A 21,588-nucleotide genomic window follows, 5' to 3' on the forward strand; every position below is an offset into this window, starting at 1 on the left:
TAGACCCCTGAAATGTGAGATGAAAACAAGAGCTTAAGAAAGCACAGTAAATACAGTCAAATGAAACTATGACCACATATAGGAATGGATCTTATTTAAGATTGGGTATGGATGTGTGCTCCAGCAAAAACTGGTTATTGGTTAGCTTTTTGCTCTGGATGACAAGTTGGACTGTAACATCTCTAGAGTGGGTCACTTCCAAGTCCTCTGCTCCTTAAAATTCAAGGGAGAGCCCTAGTTTGAGGACTTGTATCACAGATTTCTACTATCACCGTTCCTACGGCTTTTCAATACAATGAAAGGCCACTGGGGGGAGAAACACGCAGAAAAGCGCATCCTTATCAGTTGTGATCTCAAAAGGCAACAGATCCTATTACTCTCAAGCAAAGAGAGGTTTCTATGGTACGCAGTACCAAAACACCTTGCATCTAATCTGCAACCGAAATGGCTTTTCTGCAGTCTCCGTGGGCGCTACGCGAAAAAAGCACGTATTCTTAATAGTCAGAAATGAATCCTACAAGCTGACTCAAATCTGGGGGAAAAAAGGACATTGCAAAAGGTCTCCCCTGCAAAAGGTCTCCCCGAGTGAGTCAAAGAATTGCGGTGGGATGTGGCAGTGCATTCCTCTTTCCGGATGGGCTATAACTTAACCTTACGTTGGCAGAAGGACGCGTAGCAACGTTTTGTAAAAGGCCTTGTTTCTAGTATTGATATCCAATTCTGGTTAGCCACTGACAGAGGCGGTTAGCCACCACAACCCCTTCCCTCGCCCCTAAACTAGAGGAAATCTCATTTCCTCTACGGGCGTAAAAGTGAATGGACCCGCTTCCTCCCAGTACTCCTCTCTGTATCTCTCGCTCGTAGAAACAGATGTACGACACATATGCCGCCACAGGATGACGAAACAGCCTCACTACTGCAAAAGACAACAGCATTAAATACCAGCGCGCCAGAAAAGCACCCATAACGCCACCCCAGCTTCAGGAACAACACCAAAGCGCAAGCGCAGTGGCACACTGTTACCCGATTTACCCACTTCCCACTCCTGGTCTCCGCAGTTTCACTTCCCTTCATTTGCTCATCTGCTTCCGGGGCATAGTAGGCTCGGCCCCTCCTCAGCTCTCACCCTACTCTGCCCGAGGAGGGGGGAGTCGAGGGGGTGGGGAAGAGTTCGTTGTTTGTTTACACGATGTGAGCGGAAAAAGAGACCAATAAAGTTTATTCTGGAAACAAAAGGAAAAAAACAGGGGTGACAGAGAAAGGAGACGGGGGCGGGGGCGTGTGGCTGGGGCTAGCGAGGAGAGGCAACGAGAAGGAGAAAGCGGCAGTTCCGGTGCCGCTGCTGCCGCCGGGCCGCTGGGGCTGGGGCCGCCGGCGAGGCAGGGCTCGGGCCCGGCCGGGCAGCTCCGGAGCGGCGAGGGAGAGGGGCCGGGAGGCGGGGGCTGTGCCGCCCGCTCACCTCTCCCTCGGCGCCGCCGCCGCCGCCGCCGCCGCCGCCGCCGCCCGCGGGGCTGGGACCCAATGCGGTTAGAGCCGCGGAGCCTCGAGGAGCCCCAAGCGTGAGTAGAACGCGGACTGGCCGGGAGCGGGCGCGGTCGGGATGGGGCCGGGTGGGTGCTCGTCTTGGGCGGGGGCTGCCTGCCGGTCGTTTCTCTCAGCGTCGGCCCGCATCGGAGTTCGCTGCGATCGCCGCTCCCTCTCCCCCGCCTGCTGCTGGCCTCACCCAGATGCAGAGGCGAGGGTTCGCCGCTCCCTCTTTTCTCCCTCTGGCTGCAGCCTCGCTCCTCGTTTCCTTCCTCTCCCATTTTTGGGGATGGGGCGGCTAGGACTGAGGAAGTGCGCCCAGGGCCTCCGCCCCGGCCGCGGTGGCTCGGTCCCCCTCGCCCTTGCACATCCACCCGGCCCGCGAGCACCGCGGCGTGAGGGATCCCGGCGCCGAGCCGCGAGCTGTTCCTGAGGGGTTGTCACGCCCGAGGACTCCGGCCCCGCCAGCCCGGCGACCCTGCGTTTGCCTCATACTGGGTTTAAATCGCCCGGCTGGGGCTTGGAAGGAAAACCTCCCCCCACCCTGCTGTTCTCCTCCCACCCTTCCTCTCGAAGTTGTTGTTTTCGTCTTAACCGAGACAGTCAAACGTATTGGATCTTTCATTCATAGACCTGAGACGTTGTCTCGTGATTTGTGCCTTTACTAATTCTATTATGTGGTGCCTGCTTCATAGCTCCTAAGTGGCTCGGAAAGGTAGGGTAGCGCCCAGGATTGGGCTGTGTCAACACCAGACGTTCGACCAGTGTGTTTTGATCGCGGTTTGAGGGATTTATTTTAGGATGCAAAAGGAATAGTGGTGATGGTGGCTAGTTACCAGACTTAGGAATCGAAAGCTCTTTTCTTGGATGTCAGTAATTGGGGAGCTGTTTACGTAGTTATGTAAAGGGAGCGCAACAAGAGGGGGCTCTGTAAAAACAGCCTACATATTCTTTAGTGAAGTAGAGTTTTGATTTTGTTTGGTGAAGCTTCCTCATTCCAGCACTGCGCCTTTGTGCACATGCAGGACATGGGTTTGCGAGATGATGTTTTGAATCGTAGTTTGTGAGGCCTGGGAGAACCTCTAGAAAACTTGGGTAGGTGAACTCCTGGTAACTCAAGTCGTCGGTAGTTAACTGCGGCCACATTTGAACTACTGTGGGCAGTACTGATCGCATGTTTTCCTGCTCAGAAGATGGGTTCTCTGGGTATTTGCTTACATTGCACCGTACAAAATTTGTTTATTTGCTGGATTGCGTGTTGTTAAGGAAAGACCTGCAAAATACTTAAGATACCATATTGCTAATTTAATTTGTATAAATCAGAACACGTCTTTATTAATGAACTCCAGAAGCAATTGCAGTGTAAGAATTTGTTAATATGTCTGTGTATTCAAGTTTTAACATTTTTTAACTGAAGCATTGAATTCTGGTTGACAGCATAGACCTCTATCTAAACATCACATGTCCTGGAAAATTTTAATTATTAGATTAACTGTTCTGCAGTGTCATCAGCCAAAATTATCTGAAGAGGGCCCAGTGTGTGTGTGTGTGTGTGTGTGTGTGTGTGTGTGTGTGTGTGTGTTCGTGTTTTGTTTTGTTTTCTAAGTTTTCTCATTTCACGTTTTTGGATAAAATTAAATTTCATCCATAACTTTTTTCAAAAGTTTCTTGTGGGTTTTTCATCATTGTAAAATAGAGTGCTTTCCTATTAAAATCACAAAATAGGTCATTGAAAGAAGTGATAGCACATCATAGTAGTAATAGCATCATGAAATGAAGGTGAATGAATATTAATAGTTTATCATTGACTATGAATATAAAGTTTGAAAGGCATTCCTATCAGTTTCAGTTGAAGAGTTAAAAATGAACCACATATAAATGCAGAACAGTGTTTTTATATGTCTAAAGTTTTTTTTTCAATTTTAAGTAAATTGGGTAGAGCATTAAAGAGATATCACTAAATACAAATGCTGTACTTAAACCCCAAAATTACCACGTGAAAGTGTATATTCTCATGGGCAAGATATATGTGAAAGTGAGACTATAAAAGAGCAGTGGCTTTGCCTGGCTCTGGATGGAACAGCCCTTCTTGAGGCAGAGCTTCCTTCCTGTCAGTGGAAGATCCTCTCCATCCCAAATAAGTATTCCCTTAAAAAAAAAAAGTAAATTTATAAATTAAATACATATATGATAAGGTAGATCATACATTTCCTAAAACAGTTTACTTTGTGTATAACTTTCCTTATTAGTGCCCTTTACTGAATAAAGAATTTTTAACATTAGCTATTACCATTTAAAGGGCATTTTGCTCTGTTGATCTGTTTATTTACAAAGGGCTAACTTAATCCCGTTTGATCTCTTTAGAAACTAAAATAGTATTAAAAGGATCAGTTCTCTATTATTTAAATATCTTGAACTTCAAGGTGGGGGTGATTCTTTAAATGAAATGTGTTTCTTAAGCATCATAAAAGATTTTATCTCTGGTGAAAATACTTATAATCTTTAAAATTGTGCAACTTTAGAAGCATAAATCTTGGAAAACTATGGTTTATATTTTATTAGCATAGTTATTGAGCTATTTTATTAAATATATTTATCTTGAGCTACACAACAGCCCTGTAGAGAAGGCAGTATTACTGTCTCTGAGAAATGACATTTTAATCTAAGGTCAGACAGATGTCAGGTGACAACTCATTGACAAAACTAATGCTTTTGACTCCTTTCATTTTATCATGCTACCTCTAACCTGCTCCAGCCTGCTTTTTAATAGGTAAAGAAACTAGGGCCCAGAGATACTAAGATCACCTTTTCCCTTATTTGCAGTAATAAATGTATATGTTTAATTTCCCATATAGCTTAAACAGTGGTTTTTGATCCTGGCCACATATTAGTATCATCTAGTTAGCTTTTTAAAAATATCAGTGCTGGGGTCTCATTCCTAGAGATTCTGATTTAATTGGTCTGAGAGGGACCCCAGACATCTGTTTATTTGTTTTTAGGTTCCCCAGGTAATTCTAATAGACACGATTGTAAAGCCCTTGCTTTCGAAGACCTATATGATTTGTTTCTTGCTTCTCTCTCTAGGTTCATCTCTTCCTCCTCCTCCTCCAGCTCACTTGGCCTTTTCCTGCTTCATGTGCAAATGCTGTTTGCTTTTCCTGAAACATTTGCATATTTCATACCCTTTCCTTAACTGGTTGACTCCTACTCTTCTTTCATATCAACTCCTTTGAAAAGTCTAGTCTGGGTTAGGTGCCCTTGCTTCCTGTTCCCATAATATCTTGTACTCCTCTGTCATAGCATTGACTCTGCATTGGTAATTGCCAATTTATTTGTTGGTATCCTCCACCAAGATGTAAATCATGAGAAGGAGAGGGGCTCTATCTTATATACAGTTGTATTCTCATTGCCAAGCACAGTAGCCAGTACATAATAGGCAGTTATTCACTGAATAAATAAATATATTGACAACAGACTTCTTTACAACATGTAATAATTTATAAATGCCAATTAAGCTTTTATTCTTGTCAAACACATTTATTATTTTTGGTCACTAAATATGTACATCCCTGCACCTGCCACACATATGAATTTTATTTGGAGACAGTTGAGATGTTCTAAATTACATATAAATTATATCAAGAGTGATACTCAACCTCAAGCACAGACACACACACACACACACACACACAAATAATTATACACAGAACTGTGCTGGAAATCAGGAGATATGGATTCAAATCCCAGCCTCACCACAAGTGTGTGACCTTGGGCAAGTCTCAATCTTTTGGGGCCTCAGTTTCCTCATCTGTAACATAGAGGAATTGTACTGGATGTTCTACATGGTACTCAGTGATCTTGCCTTAAAATCCTATGAGTACTAAAAATATTGACTTTGGAAAATCTGAACCTGCTTGGATCAAAACATGGCTTCTATACTTACTGGCAGGATTACTTTGGACAGATTTCCTAATGTGTATAATGGGAGTAATTACTACTCAACAGACTTGTTGTTGTTGTTGTTGAATTAAATGAGATAATATAGATCCAAGAAAGTTTTTGTCCTGGATCAGATGTTTAAAACATGTTCATTTCCTTTCCCCTTAAAAGGTGTTAGATCTCATGATTGGACTTATTTGAGATAAGAAAAAAGACAGTTTATGTAATAAATCCTGTTTTCCACTTTGCTGACTGCTAGCTCTACAGATATGACTAGGGACCAAAAACCACGTGGCTTTTAGTTTCATTTTCTTAGAACCTTATTCCACTGTCAAAACATCCAGGTGTTAGTCAACCTGCTTGGGAAAGAATTATACCTAGAAGTCTGAACCATGACAGGATAGCAAGTGTCAAGCTATCTATACATCCATAATACATAATATGGAGGAAGGAAGAATCTAAACTGATGACCTTATGCCATCTCCAAAGATAAGTAAAATCAGACTTGACCATTCCAAAAGAATGGACAGATTAAAACTAAGGATGATTTACAAAAGAAGACCCAGAGATTTTGGTGAAACCTCTGTTTGCCAGACCTTAAAATTCAGGAACATTTATTTAGTAATTTCTAGGAGATACAGGGAGTATACTTCTGGTCAGGACCAATTTCAGAATATTGTTCTCAATATCAGAAGTGGTTACAGATATCAGCAGACTGAAGTTATTGATATCTTTCTCTATTTGGGAGCCATGTATCTTAATTTTATATGGTTATTTTAACCTTCATTTATTTGGTAATAGAGTTACCTTACATACAATGTAATAGTATCTCTGCTGAAGTTTCTGGATACAAGTCTTATTTTTGTATAAAGCAAATTGACTTGTCTGAGTTCTCCCTTAAGTTTATGTTTAAAGTGAACTTTATTATCTTTTTAGAAAAAGTACTGTAATAAAAATTAAAAATAGCGGGTAGGAGAAACTGAAGTCTTAAGGGTGTAAAAAAGGAAGCATGAGGGAACACACAGTGGAGTCTGAGGATTCGATTTAAAGGCTGGAGATTTCCATCATTCAGAAAGGTTATTCAACCTTAGATATACTGATAACGTTTTATGGACATTTATATTATTCACATTTAATCCTTTATTAACATGAATCAGTTGATGCTGGTTAAGGAATTTTTAGATGTTCTCTCTCCCTCTCCTCCACTATACAGTTTGGGGAGTTTAAAGTTAAAATGCTTCAACAAAAAGTTTATAAATTTATAGTAAAAGTGGTGGTTTAGAGTTTTTTCTTCAAGTTTAATATTTCTTACAGTGAAACTGTTTTTAGTATGGATTATGGTGCTGTGGTCTCGATGGCTGAAAGACCAAATTCCAATCCCAAACTGCTACTTTGTGTTTGTGTAAGGGGGAGAGGAGGCAGACTGTATCACATCTTTGCCTCTCTTTCTGCAATGATACAATAGGAATTATAATGTTGCTTGCTAATAATTCATATAATTAATGACATAATTTAAATGATCCAAATTGCATAAAATTATTCATGGGGAAATGTGTACATATTAATCATTATTTTAAATTTATACGTAGTACAAGAATAACATATTTCGTATTTGGTCTGACAATTAAACACTCATTTCTTCTGTATCATTTTGCTAGTTAGCTTGATAGTTTATCTAAATTGCACTCATTTATAAGAGGTTAAGTTTTAGTAACTTTTAATATATAATTGGAATTGTTACAAAGGAGTCTCTGTATCAGGGCCAGCATTGCCATTTGAAATAAGTGTGGGATTTTAAAAGAAAAAAAAAAGTAAGAATTTTTACAGGCCATACTTATCTGCTACACTTCAGATTTTAAATATTTGTGTAGTGGAAGCCAAATAAGTCAGTGTTGTGATGTGAAAAAAGCTACACTAGGATAGAATCATTCTGTTCTGATCATAACTCTCTTGCCATACTCACCAAGAATTAGTAAGATTCAGTGGAGAGATACATCTTATAAAGTACTGTAGAGATTTAAAGCAATATTATGAAGATAGTTTTAAGCATAAATTTTTTAACAGGAGGAGACCATGTTTGTGTCCATTCTTATATCCTCAGCACGTAGCATAGTACCCAAAAGTAGGTGATCAGTAAGTGATATTTTTGCAGTAGAATCATAATTGGGAATCAAAACACTTTTCATATCTTTCTGTCAATTAGTAGCTATATATTTTAAACTATCTGAAAAGTATATAAATTGCTGTGCCAGTCTTAGTTGATCATTTACTGAATATAGATTTGAAGTAGATAGGAAACACATTTCTATAAGTTGTTAACTAGTGCATATTTCTACTGATGTTTGTAGACATTTTTAACAAAGATTGATAGATTAGGAGAAGCCGTGTCCTAAAAGAACATTGGGTCAAGAGTCTGAAAATCTAGGTTCTATATTGAACTATTAACTAGCTCTTTGGCGTTAGTCTTTACCTTTTAGCACTTTTCTTTACCTGCAAAATTTCTAAGGTTCTTTACAATTCCAAAATGCTATGAGATTCCTAGCATTTTAAAGTCTCTTTCTTTTTTTTTATTTTAATTTTTTAATTTATTTTTTTGGCTGTGTTGGGTCTTTGTTGCTGCACATGGGCTTTCTCTAGTTGTGGCAAGCGGGGGCTACTCTTCGTTGTGGTGCATGGGCTTCTCATTGCAGTGGCTTCTTTTGTTGTGGAGCACAGGCCCTAGGCGCATGGGGTTCAGTAGTTGCGGATCACGGGCTCTAGAGCGCAGGCTCAGTAGATGTGGTGCACGGGCTTAGTTGCTCCGTGGCATGTGGGATCTTCCCGGACCAGGGATTGAACCCGTGTCCCCTGCATTGGCAGGCAGATTCTTAACCACTGCACCACCAGGGAAGTCCTAAAGCCTATTTCTGATTTCAGGGAAGAGTAAGTTAAGCCACTCCCTAGAGGGAAGATGGTCCTATCTCAGTTTGTTGTACCTTCAGAAGCAAAAATCTTTTTTTCTGCCTTTTTATAAATTTGCACATATTTGAAGGCCCTTTGTGAAATTCTGTGACAGAGAAAAGCTGCCATCAGAAAAGAATGGACTGCAAAGATTTTCTTTCTTTCTTTCTGAAAGCTTCAGTGACTTTGGAGGATCAAAGTTGTACAGGCATGGCCATTTTGGTTACTGGCAAAGGCATTGCCAGTAAGCGACTGACAGGCATTGAGAGTAGATCATCCATTGCACACCAGTTACCAGGGTTATGAAGGCCAGAAAACCTGTCACAGCACCCTTAATAGCCATTGGCAACCATCTTTACTTTAGTTAAAGACTTCTAGGAAAATATGTTCCATACTTTCCTTTGGTAACCCATCCCACTAGATGGTTTTCAGAAAATATGTTCTAATCTTAGAAACATAATTCCAGAGGCATAGTAACCCTCTTTTTTCTAGATGTATCCTCTATTGTGCAGACAGATATATGAAAAGATGACAAAAATAATTGTCCTTGTCAGAAAACAATGGTGTATATGCTACTGATTTGTTGTTTCTATGAATGTTCAAATTACCTTCAACTTTTGAATAGTTTTTAACCAGCAAACTGTTCAGGTAATGAGGTATTATTTAGAGTTATTTTGAGTATGTACTCATTTTTCAACAAGCTAAGCAGATTTCTGTGGCTTTTCTTTGACAGATCATCCTTTTCCAAGTACTTTTCTGATGGACTTACTGCAGGTCTAGACCTGAAAGTACTATTGCATTTTGAAATAATTGACTGCCTTTAGCCTAAAAGCAAGTGAATTGTATGTGTGTGTGTTGGGTTTTTCCTTAGGAGGTTAACTTCTTGACAAGTACAAAAACCTTGGAGTTTTCTGCTAAATAAGCTGCTTTTCTGGAATATAGATTTATGGGGCATGTGATCAAAAGTAAAGCAGCATTAATGGGGAAAATTGTCAGGAAAAAGATTGAAATTAGGCACAACTATAAAGTCGATCTGAAATCAAATCATATATGACCGCAAAGAAAGGAAAAATTGTATTTTCACACTGTCATTTTTATACTTATTGTAAGTATTAGCAGTAACATAATTTTAAATTTATATTTCCTATGAAGATTTCCTTAAAATCTAATGGCTATTATTTGCAGTTGAGACCTTGATAGGCAGCATCTTAAAGTATTTATGAAAGTGATATTCATACTCTTTTTCTCTAAGTATATACCAGTTGTAAAAGTTGAACATGACTTTATCAAAGCAGTTTCTGTACTAGTCTTGATAATTACAATGGTAGTAAAATCCAAAACAATTTATAATATTAGTGATTTTATGGTTCGGAGACTGGTAGTTTGTTTTCACTAGAAGTGACCAACTTTCAAATTTCTTAGTGATATTGTAGGACTTAAGATTGCCTCAAAATCACTGTAAATAATTTTGACTATTTCTATGCAGTGAAATGGCTCTTTTTACAGCCATGTGTTGTTCACAGACACTACTAATATACAGCTAAATGATCTACTAATGAACAATGACTGAAGCACAGCTAAATGTATCATGCGATGGTGTTTTGTTGAGTTTAAATATCAGATATATAAATTTGTTATGTACATTCCTCCTGCAAATAATTTTTTTCCCCAGCCAAAATGGGAGCAAGTAATCTGACAACAGTACAGAATATTTGAAGTCAGAACAGTCTTAGAAAATACACAAAATATGGTCAGTGTATGTAGGCTTCTTTAATTTTCTTTTCCTAAATATATGTCACAATGGCTAAGAGCATGTGCTCTGAAGCAAGACTGTCAAAATTTCTAGTTTTGTAATTGAGGGCAAATTATTTAACCTGTCTGGGTTAAATATTCTCTGGGTTAATACGTATTTCCTCGTTTGTAGAAAAGGGATAATAGCAATACCTACATCATAATATTATAATGAAGGTTAAATGCCGAATACATGAAAGCATTTAGAACAGTGCCTAGTACATAGTAAGCACTTAATAAATATCTGTATGCTACTTGAGAGCACTAACCATGTCATATACATCGATTTATTTGGGGGCTTTAACATTATGTAGTGAATTGAACCCTGTACATTTTGAGGATTTACTAATGAATCCTTTCTCTGGAGAGTGAACGGTAAGGTTCCTTTCTAACAAGCTTCTTGACATTACTGCTTGCTTTTTGTTCTATTACAGCTTTTTAAAGTTTCATTCTCACTCTGGGAATTTGAATTCTATTTCATACCTAGTCCTAAGAGAAGTTAGCATATAGAGATTTAGCATGATCGGAATGAAGGTTTAGTGGACAGAAAGGAATTAAGTAAATGGACGTACATTTTTCACCCTAGTCTGAGCTTCCTATGGATTGTTTTTCCCTGTCCATTCCTGGAATCTCAGAATCCTCAGATGTCCTTTTTCTTTTTCTTTTTTGTTGAAGTATGGTTGATTTATGATATTAAATTAGTTTCAGGTATACAACATAGTGATTTAGTATTTTTCTAGACTATACTCCGTTTAAAGTTATAATAAAATATTGGTGGAGATCACTGGGGAAGATGGCGGAAGAGTAAGACGCGGAGATCACCTTCCTCCCCACAGATACACCAGAAATACATCTACATGTGGAACAACTCCTACAGAACACCTACTGAACGCTGGCAGAAGACCTCAGACCTCCCAAAAGGCAAGAAAGTCCCCACGTACCTGGGTAGGGCAAAAGAAAAAAGAATAAACAGAGACAAAAGGATAGGGACGGGACCTACACCAGTGGGAGGGAGCTGTGAAGGAAGAAAGGTTTCCACACACTAGGAAGTCCTTTCGTGGGTGGAGACTGCGGGTGGCAGAGGGGAAAGCTTCGGAGCCACAGAGGAGAGCACAGCAATAGGGGTGCGGAGGGCAAAGCGGAGAGATTCCCGCACCGAAGATCGGTGCCGACCGGCACTCACCAGCCCGAGAGGCTTGTCTGCTCACCCGCTGGGGCGGGCGAGGCTGGGAGCTGAGGCTTGGGCTTCAGTTGGAGCACAGGGAGACGACTGGGGTTGGCGGCTTGAACACAGCCTGCAGGGGGGTTAGTGCACCACGGCTAGCCGGGAGGGAGTCCGGGGAAAAGTCTGGACCTGCCAAAGAGGCAAGAGACTTTTTCTTCCCTCTTTGTTTCCTGGTGCATGAGGAGAGGGGATTAAGAGCGCTGCTTAAAGGAGCTCCAGAGACAGGCGCGAGCCGCGGCTAAAAGCGCGGACCCCAGAGACGGGCATGAGACGCTAAGGCTGCTGCTGCCGCCACCAAGAAGCCTGTGTGCGAGCACAGGTCACTATCCACACCCCCTTCCGGTGAGCCTGTGCAGCGCGCCACTGCCAGGGTCCCGTGATACAGGGACAACTTCCCCGGGAGAACGCATGGCGTGCCTCAGGCTGGTGCAACGTCCTGCTGGCGTCTGCTGCCGCAGGCTCACCCTGCACTCCGTACCCCTCCCTTCCCCCAGGCTGAGTGAGCCACAGCCCCTGAAGCAGCTGCTCCTTTAACCCCGTCCTGTCTGAGCGAAGAACAGACGCCCTCCGGAGACGTACACGCAGAGGCGGGGCCAAATCCAAAGCTGAGCCCCGGGAGCTGTGAGAAAAAAGAAGAGAAAGGGAAATCTCTTGCAGCAGCCTCAGAAGCAGCGGATTAAAGCTCCACAATCAACTTGATGTACTCTGAATCTGTGGAATACCTGAATAGACAACGAATCATCCCAATTTGAGGAGGTGGATTTTGAGAGCAAGATTTATTATTTTTTCCCTTTTTCCTCTTTTTGTGAGTGTGTATGTGTATGCTTCTGTGTGAGATTTTTTCTGTATAGCTTTGCTTCCACCATTTGTCCTAAGGTTCTATCCGTCCATTTTGTATTTTATTTTTTTCTTTAAAAATTTGTTTTTTCTTAATAATAATTTTTTATTTTAATATCTCTATTTTATTTTATCTTACTTTATTTTGTTTTATCTTTTTTTTCTTTCCTTCCTTCCTTCCTTCCTTCCTTCATCCCTCCCTCCCTCCCTCCCTTCTTCCTTCCTCTCTTTCTTTCTTTCTACTTTTTCTCCCTTTTATTCTGAGCCATGTGGATGAAAGGCTCTTGGTGCTGCAGCCAGCAGTTACTGCTGTGCCTCTGAGGTGGGAGAGTCAACTTCTGGACACTGGTCCAGAAGAGACCTGCCAGCTCCACATAATATCAAATGGTGAAAATCTCCCGGAGATCTCCATCTCAACACCAGCACCCAGCTTCACTCAACGACCAGCAAGCTACAGTGCTGGACAGCCTATGCGAAACAACTAGCAAGACACGAACACAACCCCACCCATTAGCAGAGAGGCTGCCTAAAAAATCATAATAAGTCCACAGACACCCCAAAACACACCACCAGACGTGGACCTGCCCACCAGAAAGACAAGATCCAGCCTCATCCACCAGAACACAGGCACTAGTCCCCTCCACCGGGAAGCCTACACAACCCACTGAACCAACTTTAGCCACTGGGGACAGATACCAAAAACAACGGGAACTACAAACCTGGAGCCTACAAAAAGGAGACCCCAAACACAGTAAGATAAGAAAAATGAGAAGACAGAAAAACACACAGCAGATGAAGGAGCAAGATAAAAACCCACCAGACCTAACAAATAAAGAGGAAATAGGCAGTTTACCTGAAAAAGAATTCAGAATTATAATAGTAAAGATGATCCAAAATCTTGGAAATAGAAGAGAGTAAATGCAAGAAACATGTAACAAGGACCTAGAAGATCTAAAGATGAAACAAGCAATGATGAACAACAAAATAAATGAAATAAAAAATACTCTAGATGGGGGCTTCCCTGGTGGCGCAGTGGTTGAGAGTCCGCCTGCCGCTGCAGGGGACACGGGTTTGTGCCCTGGTCCGGGAAGATCCCACATGCCGTGGAGTGGCTGGGCCCGTGAGCCATGGCCGCTGAGCCTGCGCGTCCGGAGTGTGTGCTCCGCAATGGGAGAGGCCACAACAGTGAAAGGCCTGCATACCGCAAAAAAAAAAAAAAAAATACTCTAGATGGGATCAATAGCAGAATCACTGAGGCAGAAGAACGGTAAGTGACCTGGAAGATAAAATAGTGGAAATAACTACTGTAGAGCAGAATAAAGAAAAAAGAATGAAAAGAACTGAGGACAGTCTCAGAGACCTCTGGGACAACATTAAATGCACCAACATTCGAATTATAGGGGTTCCAGAAGAAGAAGAGAAAAAGAAACAGACTGAGAAAATATTTGAAGAGATTATAGTTGAAGACTTCCCTCATATGGGAAAGGAAATAGTTAATCAAGTCGAGGAAGCACAGAGACTCCCATACAGGATAAAACCAAGGAGAAATACGCCAAGACACATATTAATCAAACTGTCAAAAATTAAATACAAAGAAAGCGTATTAAAAGCAGCAAGGGAAAAACAACAAATAACACACAAGGGAATCCCCATAAGGTTAACAGCTGATCTTTCAGCAGAAACTCAGCAAGCCAGAAGGGACTGGCAGGACATATTTAAAGTGATGAAGGAGAAAAACCTGCAACCAAGATTACACTACCCAGCAAGGATCTCATTCAGATTTGATGGAGAAATTAAAACCTTTACAGACAAGCAAAAGCTGAGAGAGTTCAGCACCACCAAACCAGCTTTACAACAAATGCGAAAGGAACTTCTCTAGGCAAGAAACACAAGAGAAGGAAAAGACCTACAATAACGCACCCAAAACAATTAAGAAAATGGGAAGAGGAACATACATATCGATAATTACCTTAAATGTAAATGGACTAAATGCTCCCATCAAAAGACACAGATTGGCTGAATGGATACAAAAACAAGACCCATTTATATGCTGTCTACAAGAGACCCACTTCAGACATAGAGAGACATACAGACTGAAAGTAAGGTGATGGAAAAAGATATTCCATGAAAATGAAAACCAAAATAAAGCTGGAGTAGCCATTCTTATATCAGACAAAATAGACTTTAAAATAAAGACTATTAAAAGAGACAAAGAAGGACACTACATAATGATCAAGGGATCAATCCAAGAAGAAGATATAACAATTGTAAATATTTATGCACCCAACATAGGAGCACCTGAATACATAAGGCAAATACTAACAGCCATAAAAGGGGAAATCGAAAGTAACATATTCATAGTAGGGGACTTTAACATCCCACTATCACCAATGGACAGATCATCCAAAATAAAAATAAATAAGAAAACACAGCTTTAAATGATGCATTGAACAAGATGGACTTAATTGATATTTATAGGACATTCCATCCAAAAACAACAGAATACATATTTTTCTCAAGTGCTCTTGGAACATTCTCCAGGACAGATCATATCATGGGTCACAAATCAAGCCTTGGTAAATTTAATAAAATTGAAATTGTATCAAGTATCTTTTCCGACCACAACGCTATGAGACTAGATATCAATTACAGGAAAAGATCTGTAAAAAATACAAACACCTGGAGGTTAAACAATACACTACTTAATAATGAAGTGATCACTGAAGAAATCAAAGAGGAAATCAAAAAATACCTAGAAACAAATGACAATGGAGACACGACGACCCAAAACCTATGGGATACAGCAAAAGCAGTTCTAAGAGGGAAGTTTATAGCAATACAATCCTACCTTAAGAAACAGGAAACATCTCGAATAAACAACCTAACCTTGCACCTAAAGCAATTTAAGAAAGAAGAAAAAACCCCCAAAGTTAGCAGAAGGAAAGAAATCATAAAAATCAGATCAGAACTAAATGAAAAAGAAATGAAGGAAATGATAGCAAAGATCAATAAAACTAAAAACTGGTTCTTTGAGAAGATAAGCAAAGTTGATAAACCATTAGCCAGACTCATCAAGAAAACAAGGGAGAAGACTCAAATCAATAGAATTAGAAATGAAAAACGAGAAGTAGCAATGACACTGCAGAAATACAAAAGATCATGAGTGATTACTACAAGCAACTCTATGCCAATAAAATGGACAATCTGGAAGAAATGGACAAATTATTAGAAATGTACAACCTGCCAAGACTGAATCTGGAAGAAATAGAAAATATGAACAGACCAGTCACAAGCACTGAAATTGAAACTGTGATTAAAAATCTTCCAACAAACAAAAGCCCAGGACCAGATGGCTTCACAGGCGAATTCTGTCCAACATTTAGAGAAGAGCTAACACCTATCCTTCTCAAACTCTTCCAAAATATAGCAGAGGGAGGAACACTCCCAAACTCATTATACGAGGCCACCATCACCCTGATACCAAAACCAGACAAGGATGTCACAAAGAAAGAAATCTACAGGCCAATATCACTGATGAACATAGATGCAAAGATCCTCAACAAAATACTAGCAAACAGACTCCAACAGCACATTAAAAGGATCATACAGCATGATCAAGTGGGATTTATCCCAGGAATGCAAGGATACTTCAATGTACTCAAATCAATCAGTGTGATAAACCATATTAACAAATTGAAGGAGAAAAACCATATGATCATCTCAGTTGATTCAGAAAAAGCTGTTGACAAAATTCAACACCCATTTATGATAAAAACCCTCAAGAAAGTAGGCATAGAGAGAACTTACCTCAACATAATAAAGGCCATATATGACAAACCCACAGCCGTCATCGTTCTCAATGGTGAAAAACTGAAACCATTTCTTCTAAGATCAGGAACAAGACAAAGGTGCCCACACTCACCACTATTATTCAACATAGTTTTGGAAGTTTTAGCCACATCAATCAGAGAAGAAAAAGAAATAAAAGGAATCCAAATTGGAAAAGAAGAAGTAAAACTGTCACTGTTTGCAGATGACATGATGCATAGAGAATCCTAAAGATGCTACCAGAAAACTGCTAGAGCTAATCATTGAATTTGGTAAAGCAGCAGGAAACAAAATAAATGCACAGAAATCTCTCGCATTCCTATACACTGATGATGAAAAATCTGAAAGAGAAATTAAGGGAACACTCCCATTTACCATTGCAACAAAAAGAATAAAATACCTAAGAATAAACCTACCTAAGGAGACAAAAGACCTGTATGCAGAAAATTATAAGACACTGATGAAAGAAATTAAAGGTGATACAAATAGATGGAGAGATATACCATGTTCTTGGATTGGAAGAATCAACATTGTAAAAATGACTCTACTACCCAAAGCAATCTACAGATTCAATGCAATCCCTATCAAACTACCACTGGCATTTTTCACAGAACTAGAACAAAAAATTTCACAATTTGTATGGAAACACAAAGACCCTGAATAGTCAAAGCAATCATGAGAACGAAAAACGGAGCTGGAGGAATCAGGCTCCCTGACTTCAGACTATATTACAAAGCTAAAGTAATCAAGACAGTATGGTAGTGTCACAAAAACAGAAATATAGATCAATGGAACAGGTTAGGAAGCCCAGAGATAAACGCACGCACATATGGTCACGTTATCTTTGATAAAGGAGGCAGGAATGTACAGTGGAGAAAGGACAGCCTCTTCAATGAGTAGTGCTGGGAAAACTGGACAGATACATGTAAAAGTATGAGATTAGATCACTCCCTAACATCATACACAAAAATAAGCTCAAAATGGATTAAAGACCTAAATGTAAGGCCAGAAACTATCAAATCCTTAGAGGAAAACATAGGCAGAACACTCTATGACATAAGTCACAGCAAGATCCTTTTTGACCCACCTCCTAGAGAAATGGAAATAAAAACAAAAATAAACAAATGGGACCTAATGAAACAACAAAGCTTTTGCACAGCAAAGGAAACCATAAACAAGACCAAAAGACAACCCTCAGAATGGGAGAAAATATTTGCAAATGAAGCAACTGACAAAGGATTAATCTCCAAAATTTATAAGCAGCTAATGTAGCTCAATAACAAGAAAACAAACAACCCAATCCATATATGGGCAGAAGACATAAATAGACATTTCTCCAAAGAAGGTATACAGACTGCCAACAAACACATGAAAGAATGCTCAACATCATTAATCATTAGAGAAATGCAAATCAAAACTACAATGAGATATCATCTCACACCAGTCAGAATGGCCATCATCAAAAAATCTAGAAACAATAAATGCTGGAGAGGGTGTGGAGAAAAGGGAACACTCTTGCACTGCTGGTGGGAATGTGAATTGGTACAGCCACTGTGGAGAACAGTATGGAGGTTCCTTAAAAATCTACAAATAGAACTACCATATGACCCAGCAATCCCACTACTGGGCATATACCCTGAGAAAACCATAATTCAAAAAGAGTCATGTACCAAAATGTTCATTGCAGCTCTATTTACAATAGCCCGGAGATGGAAACAACCTAAGTGTCCATCATCGGATGAATGGATAAAGAAGATGTGGCACATGTATACAATGGAATATTACTCAGCCATAAAAAGAAATGAAATTGAGCTATTTGTAATCAGGTGGATGGGCCTAGAGTCTGTCATACAGAGTGAAGTAAATCAGAAACAGAAAGACAAATACCATATGCTAACACATATATATGGAATTTAAGAAAAAAATGTCATGAAGAACCTAGAGGTAAGACAGGAATAAAGACACAGACCTACTAGAGAATGGAGTTGAGGATATGGGGAGGGGGAAGGGTAAGCTGTGACAAAGTGAGGGAGTGGCATGGACATATATACACTACCAAACATAAAATAGATAGCTAGTGTGAAGCAGCTGCATAGCACAGGGAGATCAGCTTGGTGCTTTGTGACCACTTAGAGGGGTGGGATAGGAAGGGTGGGAGGGAGGGAGATACAAGAGGGAAGAGATTTGGAAACATATGTATATGTGTACCTGATTCACTCTGTTATAAAGCAGAAACTAACATACCATTGTAAAGCAATTATACTCCAATAAAGATGTAAAAAATATATATATATAGGCTGTCTCCCGTATGCTATGCAACATATCCTTGTAGCCTATTTATTTTATACTTATTAATTTGTACCTCTTAATCTTCTACCTCTATATTTTCCTTCCACTTCTCTCTCCCCGCTGGTAACCACTGGTTTGTTCTCAATATTTGTGAGTGTGGTTTTGTTCTGTTATATTCACTCATTTAATTTTTAGATTCCACATGTAAGTGATAACATACAGTATTTGTCTTTCTCTGTCTGATTTATTTTACTAAGCATAATACTCTTGAGGTTCACCAATTTTGGTGCAGATGGCAAAATTTCATTCTTTTTAATGGCTGAGTAATATTCCGTTGTATACATATATACCACATCTTCTTTATCTGTTTATCCGTTGGTGGACACTTAGGTTGCTTCCATATCTTGGCAATTGTAAATAATGCTGCTTATGAACATTAGGGTGCTTGTATCTTTTTGAACTAGTGTTTTTGTTTTCTTTGGCTGTATATCTAGGAGTGGAATTGTTGGATCATATGGTAGTTCTATTTTTAGTTTTTTGAGGAACCTCCATACTGCTTTCCACAGTGGCTGCACCAGTTAACATTCCCACCAACAGTGTACAAGGGTTCCCTTTACTCCACATCCTCACCAACTTTTGTTATTTATGGTCTTTTTGATGATAGCCATTCTGCCAGTTGTGAGGTGCTATCTCATTGTGGTTTTAATTCACATTTCTCTGGTGATTAGCAAGCTTGAGTATCTTATGGTGTGCCTGTTGGCTGTCTGTATGTCTTCTTTGGGAAAGTGTCTATTTAGTCTAATGCACACTTTTCAATTGGGTTGTTTGTTTTTTTGGTGTTTAGTTGTGTGATCTCTTTATATATTTTGGATATTACTCCATATCAGTCATATCATTTGCTGATATTTTCTCCCATTCTTTAGGTTGTCTTTTCATTTTCTTGATGGTTTCCTTTGCTGTGTAAAAGCTTTTAAGTTTAATTAGGTCTCATTTGTTTATTTTTGCTTGTTTCCTTTGCCTTGGGACACAGAGCCAAAAAAACATTGCTAAGATTTATGTCAAAGAGTGTTCTGCTTATGTTTTCTTCTAGGAGTTTTATGTTTTCCAGTCTTAGGTCTTTAATTTATTTTGAGTTATTTTTGTATATAGTATGAGAAAATGTTCTAATTCCAGTCTTTTACATGCAGCTGTCCAGTTTTCCCAGCACCGCTTATTGAAGAGACTGTCTTTTCTCCATTGTATATTCTTGCCTCCTTTGTTGTAGATTAATAATTGACCATAGGTGCAAGAGTTTATTTCTGGGCTCTCTATTCTGTCTAAGGATCTGTTTTTGTGCCAGTGCCATAGTGTTTTGATATCTGTAGCTTTGTAGTGTAGTCTGAAGTCAGGGAATGTGACACCTCCAGCTTTATTCTTTGTTCTCAAGATTGTTTGGCTATTTGAGGTCTTTTATGTTTCCATATAAATTTTAGGATTGTTTGTTCTCGTTCTGTGGAAGATGTCATGGGTATTTTGGTAGGGATTGCCTTAAATCTGTAGATTGCTTTGGGTAGTATGGACATTTTAACAATATTAATTCTTCTAGTCCATAAATACAAGATATCTTTCCATTTCTTTGTGTCATCTTAAATGTTCTTCATCAGTGTTCTAGAGTTTTCAGAGTATAGGTCTTTCACATCCTTGGTTGAGTGTATTCCTAGGTATTTTATTCTTTTTGATGTGATTTTAAGTGGGATTGTTATCTTACTTTCTATTTCTGGTAGTTCATTATTAGTGTATAAAAAAAGCAGCAGATTCCTGTAAACTAATCTTGTATCCTGCAGCTTTCCTGAATTCATTTATTAGGTCTAATAGTTTTGGTGTGGAGACTAGGGTTTTCTATATACAGTATCACATCATCTGCAAATAGTGACAGTTTTACTTCTCCCCTTCTAATTTGGATGTCTTTTATTTCTTTCTCTTGTCTGATTTCTGTGGCTAGGATTTCCAGTACTGTGTTAAATAGAAGTGGCAAGAGTGGGCATCCTTGTCTTGTTCCTGGTTTTAGAGGAAAAACTTTCAGCATTTCACCATTGAGTATGATATTAGCTGTGGGTTTGTCATAAATGGCCTTTATTATGTTGAGATATGTTCCCTCTATACCAACTTTACTGAGGGTTTTTATCATGAATGGATGTCAAATTTTGTCAAATGCTTTTTCTGCATCTATTGAGATGATCATGTAGTTTTTATCCTTCCTTTTGTTAATGTGGTGTTTCACATTGATTTGCAGATACTGAATCATCTTTGCATCCCTGGAATAAATCCCACTTGATCATGGTATATGATCCTTTTCATATATTGATGAATTGTTTGCTAATATTTTGTCAAGGATTTTTGCATCTATATTCATTCAGAGATATTGGCCTGTAATTTTCTTTTTTTGTAGTCTTTGTCTGATTTTAGTATCAGGGTAATGGTGGCCTTATAGAATTAATTTGAGGGTTTTCTGTCCTCTTCCGTTTTTTGGAATAGTCTGAGAAGGATGGGTGTTAGCTCTCCCTTATATGTTTGGTAGAATTCCTCTGTGAAGCCCTCTGGTCTTGGACTTCTGTTTGCCTCCAGCAGCTGTCTTAATAGCACTCTGCCATTGAAGCAGTACTTGTTTCATGCTACTAGGTATTTCCTTTCCCTGTCTTTATGCACTAAGTGGTAATTGTGACATATTGTCACATAGTTGCTATGTTACATGGCTTTTGTAGAATTCTCATGTCATGTTTTAAAGCTGCTTTTATTTCACTTCTCTATTATACCTGCTATGAAGTCTTAATGAATACAGATTTAACTCTTTTGTGTATCATTCTGTTTGTTATCTAGTTTACACTGACTGGGCATTGTGTAAACCTTACAAGTTATTTGCGTGAAAATAAGGAAAGCAGCCATGTATGCTGAATATTTTCATCAGTTCAGTCTCTTAAGTCTTTACCTTAATCACTAATGATGCTACCTGGCATCATTGATGCAAGTTTCTATGGCATCATCTACAGTAAGTCCCCTACACACAAACCTTCAAGTTGCAAACTTTCAGACGTGAGAACGTGCATTCGCACATCCAATCACATAAGTTAGTTCACGTGTCTGGCATACATTGTCACATGCGTGTGGTTGCGCTTTTGTGTACTTTACTGTACAGTACTGTATAGAGTACAGCAGTACAGTATCTTTATTTCAAGCCC

The 21,588-nt window shown here is 39.4% G+C and overlaps 1 protein-coding gene across 1 annotated transcript in view; it reads left to right on the plus strand.

Annotated features, from left to right (window-relative positions):
* Positions 1-1,182: 1,182 nt before the first annotated feature.
* The window catches only part of PIK3CA (phosphatidylinositol-4,5-bisphosphate 3-kinase catalytic subunit alpha), a 112,300-nt gene continuing 91,894 nt past the window's right edge, over positions 1,183-21,588 (plus strand). Inside the window, exon 1 of the mRNA XM_032630322.1 lies at positions 1,183-1,559. The gene's annotated coding sequence lies outside the window, so the exon portion shown is untranslated. The remainder of the gene's footprint in view (positions 1,560-21,588) is intronic.

Source organism: Phocoena sinus, chromosome 4, assembly GCF_008692025.1.
Source record: "Phocoena sinus isolate mPhoSin1 chromosome 4, mPhoSin1.pri, whole genome shotgun sequence".
NCBI classification, from domain to species: Eukaryota; Metazoa; Chordata; class Mammalia; order Artiodactyla; family Phocoenidae; genus Phocoena; species Phocoena sinus.